Genomic DNA, 17,908 nt, shown 5'->3' on the forward strand with positions numbered 1-17,908 from the left:
AAGAAATCTCTGGCAGTGGTGCTGGCCACGGGAAAGGGTCACACAGCCCCTGTCTTGTCACACTGTGAGCTGAGGACAGTAGAGCTGCCACCGTGCTTCACCATCCATCACCCTCGAGCAGCCTGAGGAGCCCCTGCTCCCACCCTGGCATTAGCCCCTGTGCCAGTGAGCAGCGAGCATCTGCGGCGGCGGAGGGATGGGGCTGGCAAACGGGGAACATCAGAGGAGTCAATTGCACCAGCGAGAGAAGGCGCGCAGCAGCAGCCCGCCCGCAGGTACAGTGCCAACCCGCAGGGTGACGGCCACACCGAGACCATGCCCTGTTATCTCATTGTCAGTTTTATTTTAACACAGGTTTGGAATACTCAGAATACAAACCTTCTCTGTAAGATTACAAAACGCTCGAGCACTTCTGCAATTTGGATGGCAGGGGATCAATTACTTGGGCATGGTTTTGCATATAATGGCCTGCAACAGATTGTAAAGTTTCTCAGTTAGCAAAGCAATTATGAATACTGAATGCAAACTAATGGCTACAGAGTGGTGGAACGGGGCCATCTGGACTCGGAGACATGCTCCTGGCTACAAGTGGAAGGAGTGCGGAGAGGGGACCCCTTCAGATGAATGCTCTAAGTACTTGGGTAAGTGTGTGATCTTCATGGACCTGCTGTGAGAGAAAAGATGTGGTGTGAGAAACAGTGCCCAAGAACAAACATAAACACAAACACAAATGTAAAAATAGAGAAAGAGGGAGAAGTGCTGGAAATCGTTTTGCCAAGAAAGAAGTTTAGATTTCACTTCCAAGTGATTACTGTTTATTCCAGAAGACCAGATCACTTTGTTTGTTTAATGATTCAAAACAGATTATTTTCAAAAACCCTTGAAAGCTTTCACAAACAGACTCCCATCCAGCCAAAACCCAGCTGGCAAAGCTCCTGGGTGTGAGGACAGATTTATTTATGACTTCTCAGCAATGACTATTTGAGGTTTATTTTGTTGAAAAGGGAAATAAGTCAGGGTTTGGACCATCCAAAGTGGCAATCAGTGCCCTCAAGCAACAGAACCAAGAGTGATTGCCATAAAGGGCTCTATAAACCGCTTCCTTCACAGCACGCTCCCAGCCCAGGGCTCGGGTGCGCTGCTCCCAGGCTGTCTCCAGCTGATAGCCGACTGCTCCCAGGCTCCCCAGCACATCCAGGCTCAGGTCCTGCTCCCCAGCACCGTGTCCAGGGCACGCGCTGCCTGCACCCCTCCAGTGCACACAGACCCGCCGGGCTGGTGCTTCCCTGCAGCACCTCACCACCGTCACCCTGTGCCCTGCACAGGGCCTCTTGGAGCCACGGGCTCTGCTCCTGCTCCTGAAATCCATCCATGAAAAATGCATGTGGGGTGAAAGGTTTTACACAGCAAACAGAACCGAGATTAAGGGCTACAAATGTCAGATCTCACAATGCTCTGTCCATAAAACTGCTGAGAAGAAAGTCACAGCATCAGTAGCATGAACCAGGGGATGGGACCACAGATTTCCTGAAAGTAAATGAAAATGACATCAGGAGTTATTTTTCTCCTACTTTTAAACATCAGCCTAGCAGGAACATCAAAGTAATCCATGAGTCTGGTCATTCCTGTAGCACACCGGTATAAATCAAAAACAAAACCATGGTCGAGTCAGGTAGAAAATCATCTTCCAGAGACATCCAACTGAGCTCAGCAAAGGAGAAAAGGCTGACACAACATCTTTAAACATTTTTAATTACCCTGTCAAACTGACAATTATAGAGCTAATTATTAGGAAGACAATACCAGCTATACTGAATAGCACATCAACAGTGGTTTTATGTAATTATACAATTTAATGAATTGAAGGCTACAGTAATGGACTATATCTGGTTAATTAGAGCCTCTCTTTCTGCTAATAATGCCATTTATTTTCAACTCACTGTATTTGTTTTTTCTGTAAAACTAGGCATGTTTCCACAGATGATGAAGGATTTCTCACAGCAGCTCCCATGCGCCTTCTGTTGTTTATGGTAGGCAGGCTTTTTCATGGCATGGACGATGAACTCCAGCTTGATGCTCTTTCATGTCCAACTTGGCTGTATTCCCTAAGGGTTGATTAGAGACTGGGGCTGGGTGGGCGGCGGGACAGACCCCTCAGACCCCTTCCCGGGCCAGGAGGTGCCCAGCAGCACACGGGTGGGCCAGCACATGTCTGGAGCTCTCACAGGACCATCCCCGGCAGCAGCAGCAGGCACCGCGCTCCCAGCGCCACGGAGCAGCGTGCAGGGGCACAGGGACAGGGCTGCCATGGGGGCTCCTGCCCCGGCACAGCCCACAGGAAGGAAAATTGAAAATTTAAATTATTTCCCTTGCCGATAACATTTTGGAGGGTTTGAAGCATCCTAATTCCTCATTGTTGAATGAAAATTGTCTGATAAATTATTGATCATATTTAAAATGTACATTTTAATTCTTCTTTTCTCTTTTTGGAAATTATTAACCTGTTTTAATTTTCTAATCACTTGGAGCTATTTCCCATTACTGTTACCTGGAGGGGTTGAACAGTCTCCCGTGCACAGAGCAGACACCTACAGGATGAAGTAAGAGCTTCTTTTTGCACCAAGTGTTGGTGGAACTTGCAGACTGCGCAAGCCTCGAGCACCACGAGCTGGGTGGTGTGGGGCAGCCCCCAGCGCGCGGTCCTCCCGGGCACGGGGCAGGCAGACCCCTTCTGCAGAGCTGCAGGACCTGGCAGATGAGAGCACCAAATCCGTCCTCTCACATCTGCACTTCACTGGCATCAATGCCACAACTATTTGGCAGGTGACTTCCTTGCAGAGTGTTACTAGCTTTGCCTACCGTGCACACCCAAACACACTGTAGGACTCCCCATCTAAGTGAAAGCTGTTGTTAGGAAGGAATAAATTCATCAATGTACTTGTAAATTAATAAAATCCTGGCAATTGTGAAAACATCCTGAGTTTTTGTTGGCCTGGAGATTTATTCAGTCCTGCTGGCTTCCCAGCTGAGGCAGAAAAGATCATAAACCTGCCAAGAGAAATGCCTCTGCAAAATGTTCCAGGCTCAGCTATAACATTCCTCCTCCTGCTGGCACATCAGCCAAGGTGCCTCAAAAAGGCCAAGAGCTGAACTTGCAAAGCCCATTCATTTTGTCCTTGCCAGCAGCCATTCAGTGGCATTAACACTGACAAGAGTCGACCATTCTGCAGTTTGGATTTGGTTCGGGGGGATCTTTCAAAGCTTCATTCTTTCTAGGAGTATAATAAGCCTTGAGCTGTGTTTCATGCCCATCGAAATCAGCACAGTCCATGAGGGAGCGCTGGGAGAGCTGTGGCAGGGATGTGGGCTGCGCACCAGCTCCTGTTCACAGCCAGCCCAGGTTCACCGCTCACTCAGGCAGCAGGAGCTTCCATCAAGCACTTCCAGGAGGCACCTACCTCATCCTCAAGCTGCCATTTGGCTCCTGGTTTCCCTTCGGGCTGCATCATCAGACGGCCAGACAGCTGTGTGAGCCGGGACTGCCAGCAGAGTCCCACTTCCCTACCATCAGCCCTGCATCAGGAACAAGAGAATGATGGAGACTAGGCCAAAGAAAGCTTCTCTGAGCTGCCCCTTCCCAGCTGTGTACAAGAACCCGTCAAAAGTTTGGGTAGAATCAAAGCATTTTATCTCTGAAGACACACCAGCATGAAAGTCAGACCGTGAGGAGAGTGATGGTACCAGTCACCCACACCATGCAGTGCGCCACTGTCCCTGGCAATGGGGTCCAGGAGCAAAAGCTGCACCCAGGCGCCTCGCGGGACCTCCAGCAGCAGTCACAGCTTCCAGGTTCCCCGAGAAGAGCCTCTGCTGCTCTGCAATGGAAACAGCACAGGGATAAGCACCGACAGGAAGAGCAGGAGCAACCTCTGCGGCAGCGCAGCCACAGCAGGACCCGCTGCCTGCAGCGACAGCCACGTTCCTGCTCCGCACTGCTGAACAGGTCGGGCACGATGTGCTGGTCCCCGCTCCCCCAGCGCTGCTTTGAGACCTGCAGCGAGTGAAAGGCAGTAACTCCAGCCCTCCAGGGAGGCTCTGGGCTCTGTGCCCACCTCTGTGCCTCCCCAGGAGTCAGCAGCTGATCCAACGTCCTCTGACTGTCAAGGCAGCAGATTTCACCGTGTTTTCCCTGGGTTTATAAAGGCTCCAGAGCCCCCAAGCCCAGGCACAGGAAATCCATGCTCTTGATGAGTAGCATCATTACCTGTGGACCCCAGTTGAGATGACAGGGTTGCTGGTGGGATCCTGCTGTGCAGCCCACATCCCAATGGACAAGGAGAACGCTGCTGCCCTGCCCCATGCTGAGCTGGCTCTGCACACTCCCCGCTTTGATGAAGCACCGCACAGCTCTGCCCTGCAAAGCCAGACACGTCCACCAGCACAAATTCAAATTGCCCAGCTCCAGCAGCAAGAAAAATCAATCAATAACTGGCAGCACAGACCTCTAGCACGGATGCTTTGCCTCCGTAGGTGCAGGAACAAGGCTGCATCCAGGGACGGGAAAGGGCTGAGCAGTGAGAGGACACCAGGGCTGCAGTTAGACTTTGCCAAATATTGAATAGACAAATGATCCAGAACCAGCACTTCTTCTAAGGAGCAGCAGCATTTCATTTTCATTGGGGAATGCTCAGCTAGCTGATTTTATGACAGTATGTCTTTTTTATATATATATAAAATTTGTGAGTGAATTTACTGCCTATGAAACCAAAGGAATAATAGCACTGGCAAGAGCCAGGGTAAGGTGGAAATACAGGCCAGTGTCTTGTGGTGTTGAGGCAGCACAGCACCATGTGTGACACTGCTTGTACTGCATGCAGGGAAGTGGCTGCCCTGCTCTTCCAGCTCTCCAGAACAGGTACCAGTCATTCCCTGGGACTCCAGTGCTCACTCCCTCAGCAGGAAAATCTCCACCAGTCTCAGCACTATAGTAATGAAAGTAGAAGGTGCTTGTGCCAGTCCTTGTGTGGTGCAAGTGATACCAGCGAAGCTCCATGCAGCTCTGCCCGCCAGAGATCCACACCAGTCATCTCCAGAGTGGTGCCCCGAAATGTCCCAAAAGGCAACCAAAGAGAAGGGAGTAACTGGTTTAATTTCCCTCCAAGCTGGACATAAGAAAAACTGAGCTGCTCCTCCTGCACCATGGAGCACTTCCCTGCAGTGGTCTCTGTCCTCCCACTGCTCCTCATTGCCACAGGGGTCCAGTACTGCCACTCTTCCTTCCCACAGCATTGCTCCCGGATTCCAGCTCTGCCCTCAGCCTCCACCTTGTACACATCACTGCCTGCACTGCCTTGTACACACCAGTCTGCAAAACTGCCCGGCCTTCTGCAACGTCTGTCTGTGCAACCAGCAATGACCATGTTGGTGCCACATGCACTTTCCTCTGCTACATGAACACGTGCTGCCCCAGCCCTGGGCTCCCATCTCTCTTGCTTTACTCAGCTTCTCTCCTGCATTCTTCCCCTGCCTTATCAGCTGCGCTGACACTCAGTCTTCATCCCTCTTCATCTGCCTTTCATGCAGTGACACAGGCAGATTTTTTTTCCAGTCATTTACACGTTTTTGCTACTTACAGTCTAATATTTGCTGGCTGATAGCGAAAGAATCATCAGGTGAGACATCCCCATCACATTGCTCATTGCACCTGCTGGGCTTTTGAATATCTAAGGTGCACTCAGGGAACCACTGACCCCTTCTCTTCCAGCTCTTCCTCCTGCAGATCCTCCTGGGCAGCTGCTTGCCCTGCTCCAGCAGGGCTTTGGCAGGAGGTCAGACTGGATAAGCAGAGCCGTCCCCTCTGGTCAGGACCCTGTGAAATGCCAGATTTTGCATCTGAGCTCGGTTTCCATCTAGTGATCAACCATCCATTCACTAACGGTCCGGGCTGAGCAGAGTGCAGAGAGCCCAGGGCACGGCAAGGGGCCAGCAGAGCTGTGAGGGCAGGAGAGGCGGTCATGGCAGAGCGAGGCAGAAACTGCCCCGGCACAAAGGCCACACCAGTCTGCAGCAAACATCTGTTCTTCTGATGCCATCATTCCATCGTCCCTGCAGCACAACCCCCAATGCCAGGAAGAGCCTCGTGTGCCGTGCCCAGCGCCGGCACCCACCACGCAGTGCTCACCCGGCACCCACCCCACACGGGCCCTGGGTGCCCCGTCCTGCTCCCACCTCCTGACCATGGCATCAGCTTCATCCACCCTAGCACAGAGGCCAAACCCAACACCGTTCTGATGACCGGTGCGGGGGCTGCAGGGCAACAGGAGGCTTCGGCTTTCTTGCTTCCAAATGTTTTTGCAGAGCTCCATCTAGGGGGGATGTTGCTGGACAAGGCTGCAGAGCAAGACAGGTACCAGTAAACAAGTAAATGGCTCCTTCCCCTGGCCTGAGGCCTCTTGTCACACACTTACGGTGCTAATTAAAAAGGGAGGGAACAGCCCATAAATTTTACAGTTTACTCTAACTGCAGTTCAGCTGGTTTTACAAGAGCTGATGAAGGTAAGCGCAGCATTGCAGGTCACTGGTGCATCACAGAGAGCCGGAGACTTAATTAAATGTTATTCTAAGAATAAAATTTCACCCTCATCGGACAAGAGTGAATATTAAAGCATCAATTTCCTGAAGGAGACTGGCTGTAATCAGAGTCTCCTGCCATGGGAAAGCAAAAATAACCCCAGCTACTGACACCAACATCCTTCAGACAATGGCAGAAAGCAGGTGGCCATGGGAGCACACACGCTGCGAGGGACAGAGCAGCGCCCTGGCAGGTCCCACGGGCACGCACACGGGACACACATGGAGCTGCTTTCCAGTCAATGGTACAGTTTGGGGCAGTTCTGAGGCTCCTCGTGGGCACGGGAAATCTCTGCCTACTCAGTGCAGAGAAGGGGGGATTGGTCCCTCTCCTGCAGCCCCGCCAGCCCCAGCCTGGCTGTGTCCACAGGCTGGTGCCCGTATCCAGACATGAAGCACATGCACCCTCACACTGATCTGCCCACTTTCTGCACCCACCCAGGCACCCCGATCTTCTCCCATGGCCTTTCCCACAGCTGATGTTTGCTGTTCCATCCTGCTGGCACTCAGCACAGCGCCCTGCCGTCCCCCCGCCACGCTCCCCCCTTAGCTGGGGTGCCAGATCACCTCAAGAGCTGACAAGTGAGGGCAGCATGGGCTGCTGGAAGCACACCAGGCACCTCCCCGGGCCCACTGCACCCTGACCTACCACGAGGATCCCAGCATCAGAGCTGCAGCAACAAACAGCAGTGTAGGGGGCTGGAGATCCCCCTGGGGAGGGATACAACAGATCTACACACATCCTCCATGTGGTTTTATTTCGAAGCAAATCGTGGTGTTGCGATTTATGGCGGCAGCCCCAGGATGAAAGAACAGCGTTAAACTTCACAAATCCCCTAATATTGCTGTGCCTGCAGTTGGAGGCTTTCACATATGCAGATATTACTTCTCCATTGCTCAGAAGTCTCTTTCTAATTTAATACTTCCCAATATTGCAAAACTCATAACATGGGTTTCTCCAGAGGAACCAGCTGATCTCCCAGCAAAGGGCAGCCTGTCACTGCAGCAGTTCTGGGCTGCTCCACACGCTCCCACGCCAGGACGCAGGGTGGTGGCAGGAGCCCTGCGCACCCTCGCCTGGCCCAGCCCCAGGGAGCACAGGGCAGAGGCTCTGCCTGCGGGTCCTTCCCCCCTCCCATGGTCCCACCATTTCCCACCCCAGCCTTGACAAACCTCTCATCTTAATGGTATTAGCGGGGGGCTGGCAGCTGGGTCCGCCCTTCGCTGGCACTGTCACATCAAATAGTAGCTAATGGACCAGTGTGTCTCCTTTTGCTGAGCTATTAGCAATGGCACCATGGCAGCTTGCTGACATTAATTATCTGTGAGCTTGCAGTATCTGAGAGCACAAGTAACAGTTTGCCATGACGGCAGGGTGAGCTCAGCGGCTGACGTGGCCACCGTGCCCCGGGTGCCATCGCCAGGCCAGGCGCACCAACAGCCCCTTCTCCCCCAGAAGCACTCTGGGTTTGGTTGGACTGTCACTGCCCAGGGCCACCCTGCTTCTTGGGACACGTTCACCAGTGACAGCAGGACGGAGCCAACAGCACACTGAGGAGCGGGACTGGGCAGGCATTGCCTTGCAGCCAGCGCAAACATGAAGGGCAGCAGGAGAGCAGCCAGTGCAAAGGCCACAAGGGATCCTCCTCCAGCAAACCATCACCACAGAGAGAAGAGGATCAAACTTTGCAAACTTTCCTTTCCTGGCAGCTCTGAGAGGTTCCCATTATTCCAGTCGCCCTCGGTTAGAGGGGTTGTCCCCACAACAGCTTTGTCTGAGATTAGCAGAGCTCAAATATTAGCCAGTAAAGGAGCTGCAGCAAAGCAAACAGACTCCAGGCATTCCGCACTGCTGAGAGGGCTGGGATGGGTTTAACGCACACTCATCTGCATTTCACACATGCATTTGCATTTAGCAAACACTCATCTGAAAGACTCTGAACCCTTGTTGCCTCTTTGTAGCAGCTCCCGCACAAATCCCCCAGCCTGGCCCCGCTGGCTCAGCATTCACTCTGCTGCCTCCCGGCACTCCGGGCACCCTGGAAGAGGATTCCTCCTGCCTGGCCCTGGTCAGTGCTTCCCAGGGCAGAAGCTGCAGTCGGAGGGGGACAGACCAAGCCCCCTCCTCAGGAGCAGCACCCACCAGCCCCATCCACAGAGGGACTGGCTGGAGAGGAGTGGGGGTCTGCAGTGACAAGGGACAGGGGCTCTCTGAGGGCATTTCCCTTGGCCAGGAGGAGCCAGAAAACCTCCCTCCTTCCCGCAGTGCCTGATTTGAAACTACCTTGTCATGCCCTTTTTGAATACCATAATGGATACATGATACAAAGGCTGAGATTAAGTGAGGATTAATTAATTGATTTTCACAGGTGAATCCAAGGGCTGGGCCCCAATTGTCTGTCTGCGATGATCATTGTGGACATTGTGCAAGACCCACCCAGAGGGCTCTAGAAATGTGCTTAATGAAGGCTCTTTCTGTCCCTCAGAGTCTGTTTGGTGACACCAGCTCAGAATCCGCTGTCGTTTATGGCAAAGTCCATCTTTTAAGTAATAGGGGGGAGCCGCTGAGGACACGCTCAGGTGAGTGGGGAGCACAGTACCGGCGCTGGCTCATCACACCGAATCTCCACCCCCCAGGACCATCAGCCCCGGCCCCTCTGCATCCCGCAGGCTCAGCCACACGGCACCATCCAGCCCAGCCTGTTCCCGCCGGCGTTGCCAGGCCCTCGCTTCTCCCGTCTCATCCCAGCTCTCCGTGCCAAGCCACATGGCAGGAACTTTGGGAAGTAACATCCAGGAGGAAATGCGAGCAGCCTCAAACCCACACTTCACTCCTGCCACTGCCAAGCTGGCACATGGAAAGGATGTGGCTGTCATCCAGCCCTCTGCTCTTTGCCTGCATCTGCTCCATCCCAGGATGTCTGGAGACTCCTCAGCCTGCCGAGGACAGACAGGGCTGTCTGCAGCACCCACAACTTTTCTCCTACTTTCCTACCATGAACTATTCGTATACCTGGTTTTCCCAGCTGCATCCTGTGAGCACCAGCAAGACAAGGATCTTGCTAAAGGAGAAGGAAAGGTGGAGAAAAATCACCTTCTGACTCCAGCAGAAGCTCCCAGGAAGCCCAGCTAGACTGTGAGCAGCATCCTGAGCAGCAGCGTGGGGCAGGACGCAGCAATGCGGGGCACAGAGCTGGGCACCAGCCCCAGCACTGCACAGACAAGGTGGGGACAGTCTGCAGGAGCCTTGCCGAGTGAATGGTCCTGGCTGTGGCGCCACCTGAGCTACCCCTCTCCCACTGTCTCTGTGTATTTAACCCTGTCCTTGGGAGCCATTAAATTCCTGCTCTGTTGCAATAACCAGTGTGTTCAGACCTGAGAAAATGGTTTGTGGTCAGCTCCTGTCCCCACAAGGCAAGCTGATATCCCCCAGCCGATGGCCAGGACCATGAAACACAACATCCTCCCTGGTATTCCCTCAGTTATCCATCTGGACAAGGCGAGCAGCAGTTAAACAAGCTGGGCTCATCATCTGCTGCATGGTGGTAGCTTTGAGGGAATTCAGACCTTTAGCCACAGGTAGATGGATGTGACCTTCTGGAGTGTAAGTGTGACAATCTTGCCATTTTTATTCCCTAGTAGTTGAAATATTTCAAAAACTAAATGACCCAAGGTCATTAAGCTTTGTAAAGAGATTGCTTCAGGTATTTCCAGGCATCTATCAAAAACTAAGTCTCCATGACTGCCTGTGACTAGAGAAGAGCACAGATCTGCAAACAGTAAATTGTCCTGGTTTATATCCCTTCGGAATTTTTGCTGAGGTTTCCTAATTCTTCAGATCCAATTTGATGACCATATTAATTAAAATTAGAGTTGAATAAGAGGTACCTTTATGCTCTTATCACCCTATCTGATATGAAGAATGAGTCTAGCTGATGAAAAATAGCACAAAGATAGATAGCTATATAATGGAGGTTCTTTAAACCTGTTTCTGATTCAAGGCATGTTACTTTTGGGGACTACTTCTGCTTGCCTGTAGTATTTGAAAGAGACATTAGGTAAGTTTCCATGGTTTTGCTTTCTCTGTTCCCAGCTGCACAAGCTGTGGCTATACACATATGCAGGTCTGCGATACTTCACCTCATTTCTGGTACTTAGTGTCTATCACAATATTTGTTGTAAGAATAAAACCAACGCAAACAATGAGATGCTTTTAAGGAAAGGAGCTGCAGAAAGGAGCCAGCATCCACCCCACTGCACCCGCCCCAGTGCCCCATGGATGGGCCCGTCCTGCCCAGCCTCTGGCAGAACCAGCGCCAGCAGAACAGAGCCAAGCTGTTTAAAAGGTGTAGATGGCACCAGGACGACATCATGCACTACTTCATGAGGGGCCACTGCAGAGCATCCCTGCTGCCCCTTTGCACAGCAGCGGCACCGCTGATGTGCTCTGAGCAATGGGCACGATGCAGCAAATAAAATCCTCATCGGCCAGTGTCCCCACGGGGGCTTCCCAACCAGCAGCTCGTGTGGGGTGCAGGGTGAGGCCGACGTTCAGTGCAGGAGTGAGCATCCATCCCCGGAGCACCCTGTCTGCAGAGGTGACACAGCAGCACCAGCTACTCTGCTGCTCATTTGAAAAGTGTGACACAAAGCTGTATAACAAGATGAGATTGTTTTTTCTTGCCATTCTTGTTGCTTTGTTTCAGTGGGGGAGAGAAAAAAAAGCCAAGGCACAGCTAACCCGATCAGGGTGTGCACAGGAGCAGCCAGAGTGCTGTGAAATCACATCACGGATCTGAGCGCAGTCAGTATCAGCTGCTGAGCTGTAATAGCTTCTGTGATGCTCCTAACAAGATTTTAATTTTATGTTTATTATTTGGGGACTAGCAAAGCACAGGCAATGCCTGTGTGGTGGTGTAGGCCCCTTTCCCTCTGTTCTCTGGAAGGCTGGAAGAACTCAAGTGTAAAGCAAGCCCACCTTCACTATTTTCAATTCTTGCTGGTGTTCCCCAGGCAAGAGACACTGAACTTAATTAAAATCAATGGAGAAAAAGAAGGGGATAAATCACGATATGAATATTCTCAGTGTCTGTATGCAAGCAGCACACAGCTCCTGCCAGCATTCAAACTAAGGCATGAGGAGCCTCCTGCCCACCCGGGGAACCCGCGACCGGCTCCCTGCTGGGGCTGGGTCCTCCCACCGCATTTAGCTGCTGCTGTAGCCATCATGCAAGAGCTACGGAGCTTCCTCTCTCCATGCAGCCAGGGGTTCAGCCTTCCTAAAAAAATCATTATTGCATTGTTTAGCACCACATGCCAATCCCTTCCAGATGAATTAATTTCTTAATCACACTTTTAATGGGGGAGACTGTTAGAGCCCATGCGGGAGAGGTTAATATTAGTACTATTTAACTGCTGAAAGCTTTTCATATCGTAAACCAGGCTCACGGTTGAACAGTAAAACTCACAGTTTAATTGGTGGGTAACAGGCCTCCAGGCACTCGTAGCTCCTGACGGCTGACAGCAGCCATGCCACAGGCGGACCAGGACAGCCGCCTGCTCCACGCAGCCCAAGAGCGGCAGAGCCACATCCCGGCAATGCCACATCCCAGCAGTGCCACATCCCGGCAGTGCCACATCCCAGCAGTGCCACATCCCAGCAGTGCCGCATCCCGGCAATGCCACATCCCAGCAGTGCCACATCCCGGCAGTGCCACATCCCGGCAGTGCCACATCCCAGCAATGCCACATCCCGGCAGTGCCACATCCCGGCAGTGCCACATCCCGGCAATGCCACATCCCGGCAGTGCCACATCCCGGCAGTGCCACATCCCAGCCGTGCCACGTCCAGCCCTGCCACATCCCAGCAATGCCACATCCCAGCCCTGCCATGTCCTGTCAATGCCACGTCCCGGCCCTGCCGCCCGCTGCAGCAGAGTGACCCCGTGCTGACTGCAGGCGCATTCACTGCCCTCAGGCTGGATCACTGCCTGTACCGGGTGCACGGCACAAGCGAGCACTCAGTGTGTGTGGGGGGCTGTTCACGAGTCCATTTTTCTTCCAGTCAGTCTTTCACAGATTTATGCTGGAGAAATGGGAGCGTTAAATATCCCCCTGCTGTAATTCAGCATGCAGCAAGAGATACAGATTTAAATATTTAGTAGCATGTAACTGGCTAAAAGCCTCAGCAACATTTTTAAAAATCACTTCTTAATAAAACTGGTCTGAAATATTCCCCACAGTTAGAATTTATGGTTGGTAATTGGTGTTCTTGTGATAAATAGGAGAGAATATATATTTATGAACAACAAATATTAATGAAGAAATAATACGGAGCCCAACTTCAGGCAGTACAGCTTACTATTACTCGGCAGTATTCCCCGAGGAAAGCTGACATTAAGCGAACACCAAGGCTAGATCAACAGTGCTGTTTGACTGAAGAATGCAGGAAAAAGGGAGCGCATCCTGAGGCAGGGAGGCCACATCCCAGCCCTGCTCCAGACGGGCTGGATGCAGCGAGAGGCTCTGCTTGCAGCCACACAGCCACACAACCATCCGGCATGAACTCTGCTCCCTGCCCGCGTATCAGACATATCGTGTATCTGAGCCTCAGCCTGCAAACACTCCAGCACTATTGATTCTTATCATGGGTGAGCCATTAATTTGCATGTGTTCCCCCACGATTAAAAACCTGGAGGCAAAGTCCATGGTAACTGCTCCTCCTCCTCTGTGTGATGGCAGGAAGAGATTTATCTCCAGGTGATGATCTTGATTACTGCTTAGGCACCGCACAGGTGGGAGCAGCATGTTGATTTCTCATCGTTTTACACACAGCAGGAGTGGGGTTTAATGCTGCTGCCTTCTGCGCCTCCAGTAACCATGAGCCAGACAGAGGAACCCCAGAGAACACCCCACCAGCTGATGGGTCCTCCCCTCAGCCCAGCAGTGCTCCGAGGCAGCGAGAGAGCAGAGGGGAGCCTGGCCAGGCTCAGCGGAGCCATCGGCTTCCGAGGGTGTGGGGGTGCTGGAGCCCACGGCAGGGCAAGCACAAACAAGCCCTGGCACAACCGCAGGGCACTGTGCTCCTGACTGGAGCAGGAGCAGCCGGAGCCGCAGCCCTCCTGTGCCGCTGGCACTGCCCAAAGGAAACGGTTCTAGCAGTAAATAAAAGAGACGGCTCTGTTCTGCAATGGAAGCTCTGTGATCTTGGAACACAATCTGCATAAACAGACAATTTGGCTATAAACAATTTCAACATTAACTGGTATTTACATATAGAACAACTCATTCAAAATACAATTAAAGGCCTTGATGGATTGGAAAATGTCAAAACATTTAAAAGGCTTCAACACACGCGTTTGATTTACATCTCCTTGGTCAGACATAAAACTGGAGTTTGTTTACACTTTCTCTACCAGAACACAGAGCACATGGAGGTTCTGGCTCCCTGCATCAGCATGTGCAGGGACCGATTCACGGGTTATTCCTCCACATAGAGAATCATCCATGTTTTGTCTAAGAACAAATTTAAGATGAGAAGGCCACACTCAGATCCCTTGGCTCACCTCAAGCTGTCTCCACTCACTCAGTACCCATAAAGGAATCTGCAGGGCCACTATTTTTCACATTGTCCGGAAAATGGAGGCCAGGAGGATGCCATTGAACCCAGGCGAGACTGTCCTGCCTGCCAGGAGTTAAGGATCCCTGGAAATCTCACCAGGAACTCAGTATTTTTACCACCAAGTGCTCTGCCTCTGCCTGCGCACTGAGGTTATTAGGCAGCAAGAGGAGTGCTGGAGCTTGAGTCGCTTCCCCAGACCACACCATGCTGAGGACACTCACCCACTGCCAAAGTGACGAGCACGCATGACTGTCCTGTCTGTCCATTCCCAGGACACGTCAAAAGCTGCTCACAGCTCTATTTCATAGAACCATAGAATGGTTTGGGTTGGAAAGGACCTTAAGATCATCTAGTTCCAACCCCTCAAGGTCAGATTCCTTAAAGGCTACAGGCTGAACAATTCCACATATATCCTAAAAATACAGAGCTTCATTTATAAACTGCCTAATACATTTTAAAGGGCAGGTGCCGCACATTTTACTTTTTATTGCCACTTATCTTCTGTCTCTGCCTGTGTTTATCATGGCCTACGCAAAGGCACATGTCCGCAGCTCTGCTGCTGCAAGGCTGACACGGCGCAACACCGGGAGCTCAGTCAAGTGCAGCCCTTGTTCTCTGTCGGAGCTTACGGAAGAGATCTGCACATCCCCTGAAATACCACTGAGCATATAAAGCAAAGCAAAAGCCTGTAAGTGATCGCTGACCATGGAGCAGAACAGAGGTAAAGACAGAGAGCCACACTCATGAAAACCACAAGTTCAGCCTCGGAACGCAGTGCTGGAGCTGCTCCAGGAGGGAACACGCCCTTGGCATTGAGACCTTGTTCAGCTTAACCGGGAGCTGTTTGCCCCTCACACCCTTCACTTCCCTCCAGGCCACAGCAGCAGCCCCAGCTCTGCATGGATGCTCCCTGCCTGGGCTCACACGTGGTGCTGGGGAGGCAGCAGCAGAGGGTCTGTGCTGGGGACCAGCACTCAGCCCCACGGCCAGCGTGGGGCAGGCAGCAGCACAGAGCACCCATGTGCTCCACCAAGGTCATTAGCACTGCGTTAACTGTGCTGGGGAGGCTTCTTGTCTCTCATTAGTCCGGCATGAACTTGCATTAGCTCCTGGCAGGGCCTTCCCATAGTAAACCCTCAGCCTGAGCCCTCCTTCCCAGGCCATAGTGGAGCCCTTTGTTCACGCTGCTACTGCTATTGCCCAGCAAGTTGCAAGCTGTAATTTACTGTAGCACAGCATATGGATGCTCTCTTTGTCCATTTGTCTGCATTACATAATTATTTAAGCTATATTAAGTATTTATCAGGTAAACTGTCAGCAGCTGAAGTTTCCTTATTGTAGTGGAGATTTAGAGCAGCAATTTGTATGCATCCTGGCCCTTGCATGGAAAGGGCTTTCTGCAGCCTGAAATTATGATACGAACATCATGTTTTATGAGATACAGCACTTAACCTCAGGAGTTTGAGAGGAGGGAGAAGGGAGGTGAGGGGAAGCAGGAGGTGGCTTCTCCTGGACACAGCAGGGCAGCAGCAGACAGACCAGCACCACTGCAGCAGGAGGAGGGCACTGAATGGGACTCCGCAGGAGCCACTCCTGCCCTCTTGATGTCCCTCTTGACACCCCAGGAAGGTTGGTGAAGAAGCCTGGGCCAGAAGTGCTGCAACCGCCGCTCTTCCTCACCTCCAGCTTTGGCATTTCTCTCTCCCACCCCAGCTCTGGCAGTTTCCACAGCAGGAACTCTGCATGCTGGAAGCTGCATCCTTTCATTTCCCAGATGGCTCAAGCTGCTCCTTTCCTTTTGCTCCCTCTCCACCTCTCATCTCTGCTGATCTGTAGGTGCCTTCCTCCATGTCCTGCCCAAGCTGGACACCCACGTGGGGAAACTGAGGAGATGCTGTTTAGAAAATATGTCAGCTCTTGGCAACCTGTGTACTGGAGGGTTTAGCAGCTCTCTGCATGAGCAGCAACCACACAAGCCCAGCCACGCTCCAGCCATCACCATCACTACAGCCTGTGTCAGCCTCGCACCGCAGGTCTTTCAATGGATTAATTTAAAAGGTTCCAGTTTGGCTGATAGCATCCGATGTGCCTCAAACCACTGTCAGGATGCAGTGGCAGAGCTGCAGTTCTTGTCCTGGCAGCCTCCTCGCGCTCACCAGATGGCTGCCTTGGCAATTGCGCATCAGCTGAACAGGCTCAACACAGGGTGCACACCAGGCGAGCCCCAGGAGATGGCACAGTGCTCCTTCCCATCCGCAGCTGAATCTTCTCTCCATAGGGAAGCAGCCGGGAGCTCTGGGCAGTGCCTCAGCCCCCTGAGGCCTGGCAGGGCCATGGAGCTCTGCTGGAGAAACCATCAGCAGGTGGCTGCTCTGGGATCAGAGAGGTGTGGAAAGCCCAGAGGAGGGGGCTCACAGGGGTGAGGATACCAGGTCCCAGCAGTGCCACCGCTCCCTGGTGCAAAGGGAAGGGTGCAGGGGTGCAGCAGAGCCCAAGCAGCAGAAGTCCTGGTGCTCTGCATGCACCCCCAAGCCTGGCATCAGCTCTGGGACAGGGTCCTCCACCCTCCTGGAGGTGCCAGTAGCCCCTTCGCTTTTGGAGAGCCTGTGCAGGCAAGGGCTGCTGGTCTGCATTTTGCTCAGTGTGTTGTACCTGGCTTGTGTGTCTAAGCATAACATCCACAAGAGTCATGGATCACCCCACCAACAGCTTCAACCCATGAGAAAACAGAAACTACAAAGACCAAGGGACGAGCTGCTTGTGACACACACAGCACGCAAGGGACAAGCCATTTGTGACACACACAACACCCTGCGCAGCGCCGACACTCAGGATGTTGGGAGTGGAGCCGCAGTGGGAGAGGACTGGTAGGGAGATGGAAACCCATCCAGTTTTCAGTGCCTGCAGGAAAGCACGTAAGCCATCTTTTCCTTTATAGATTCTTGACACTTAACCTACTCAATGCTTTTTATTTGCATTGATCACATTTTATAGTATGATTAAATTTCTATGGAAGAGAACCAATTAGTTTTGTTTTACACTTATTGAATCCACTTTATGGTCAGACAAATTAACTCTCAGCAGTTAGTTTGATTTATCCAACAGCATAAAGCTTGACGATCTGTCCTCTCAGATAATCAGTTTTAAAAGAATTATCTTTATTGTTATTTTTCCTGCTTGGGAGAAACCATCAAACCTGGAGGCAGGTATGAAGAGGAGGCAAACACTATCAGCAGACTGGCCCTGCCTGGAGACTTCAAAACTAAACATGCCTGTTTGCCTCCTAACAAAGCCTTTGCGAGAGGCACCACCATGTTCTCCGCAGTGCCTGTGTCTTGGCAGAGAGCAAGTGCCAGCACAGAGACGTTCTCCTGAGCAGGAGTGATGGTCTGTTTGAGAAACTTTGCTTTACCCACCATCAGGGAATTGCGTGCAACTGGGGCAATCCTTGCTGCGCCCAGCTCACAGCTCAGCGAGCATTGCTCCTTCCCATTGCTATGTCATTACAGATCCGCCTTCAGATTGGGCACAGGGCATGGCTGATAGCTGCCCTTAGGAAGCTGCCTGCTCCAAGGCTCTCCCTTCTCTCTCTACTTGGGAAGAAACGATTGCCAGTGCTGGTGAGCGTTCCTCTGAGCTGGAGCAGGCTGCTTCCCA

At 52.1% G+C, this 17,908-nt stretch overlaps 1 long non-coding RNA gene across 9 annotated transcripts in view; it reads right to left on the bottom strand.

Annotated features, from left to right (window-relative positions):
• Positions 1–792: 792 nt before the first annotated feature.
• LOC115606231 overlaps positions 793–17,908 on the bottom strand; it is a 70,841-nt gene continuing 53,725 nt past the window's right edge. For 2 of the 9 annotated variants that reach the window (XR_003990854.1, XR_003990853.1), the window contains 2 exons: positions 4,265–5,869; positions 793–3,875 (listed from right to left, as the gene is read on the bottom strand). This is a non-coding gene — a long non-coding RNA (uncharacterized LOC115606231). The remainder of the gene's footprint in view (positions 3,876–4,264; positions 5,870–17,908) is intronic. The other 7 variants (XR_004389896.1, XR_003990855.1, XR_003990856.1 and 4 more) reach the window with 7 other exon arrangements.

Source organism: Strigops habroptila, chromosome 4, assembly GCF_004027225.2.
Source record: "Strigops habroptila isolate Jane chromosome 4, bStrHab1.2.pri, whole genome shotgun sequence".
NCBI classification, from domain to species: Eukaryota; Metazoa; Chordata; class Aves; order Psittaciformes; family Psittacidae; genus Strigops; species Strigops habroptila.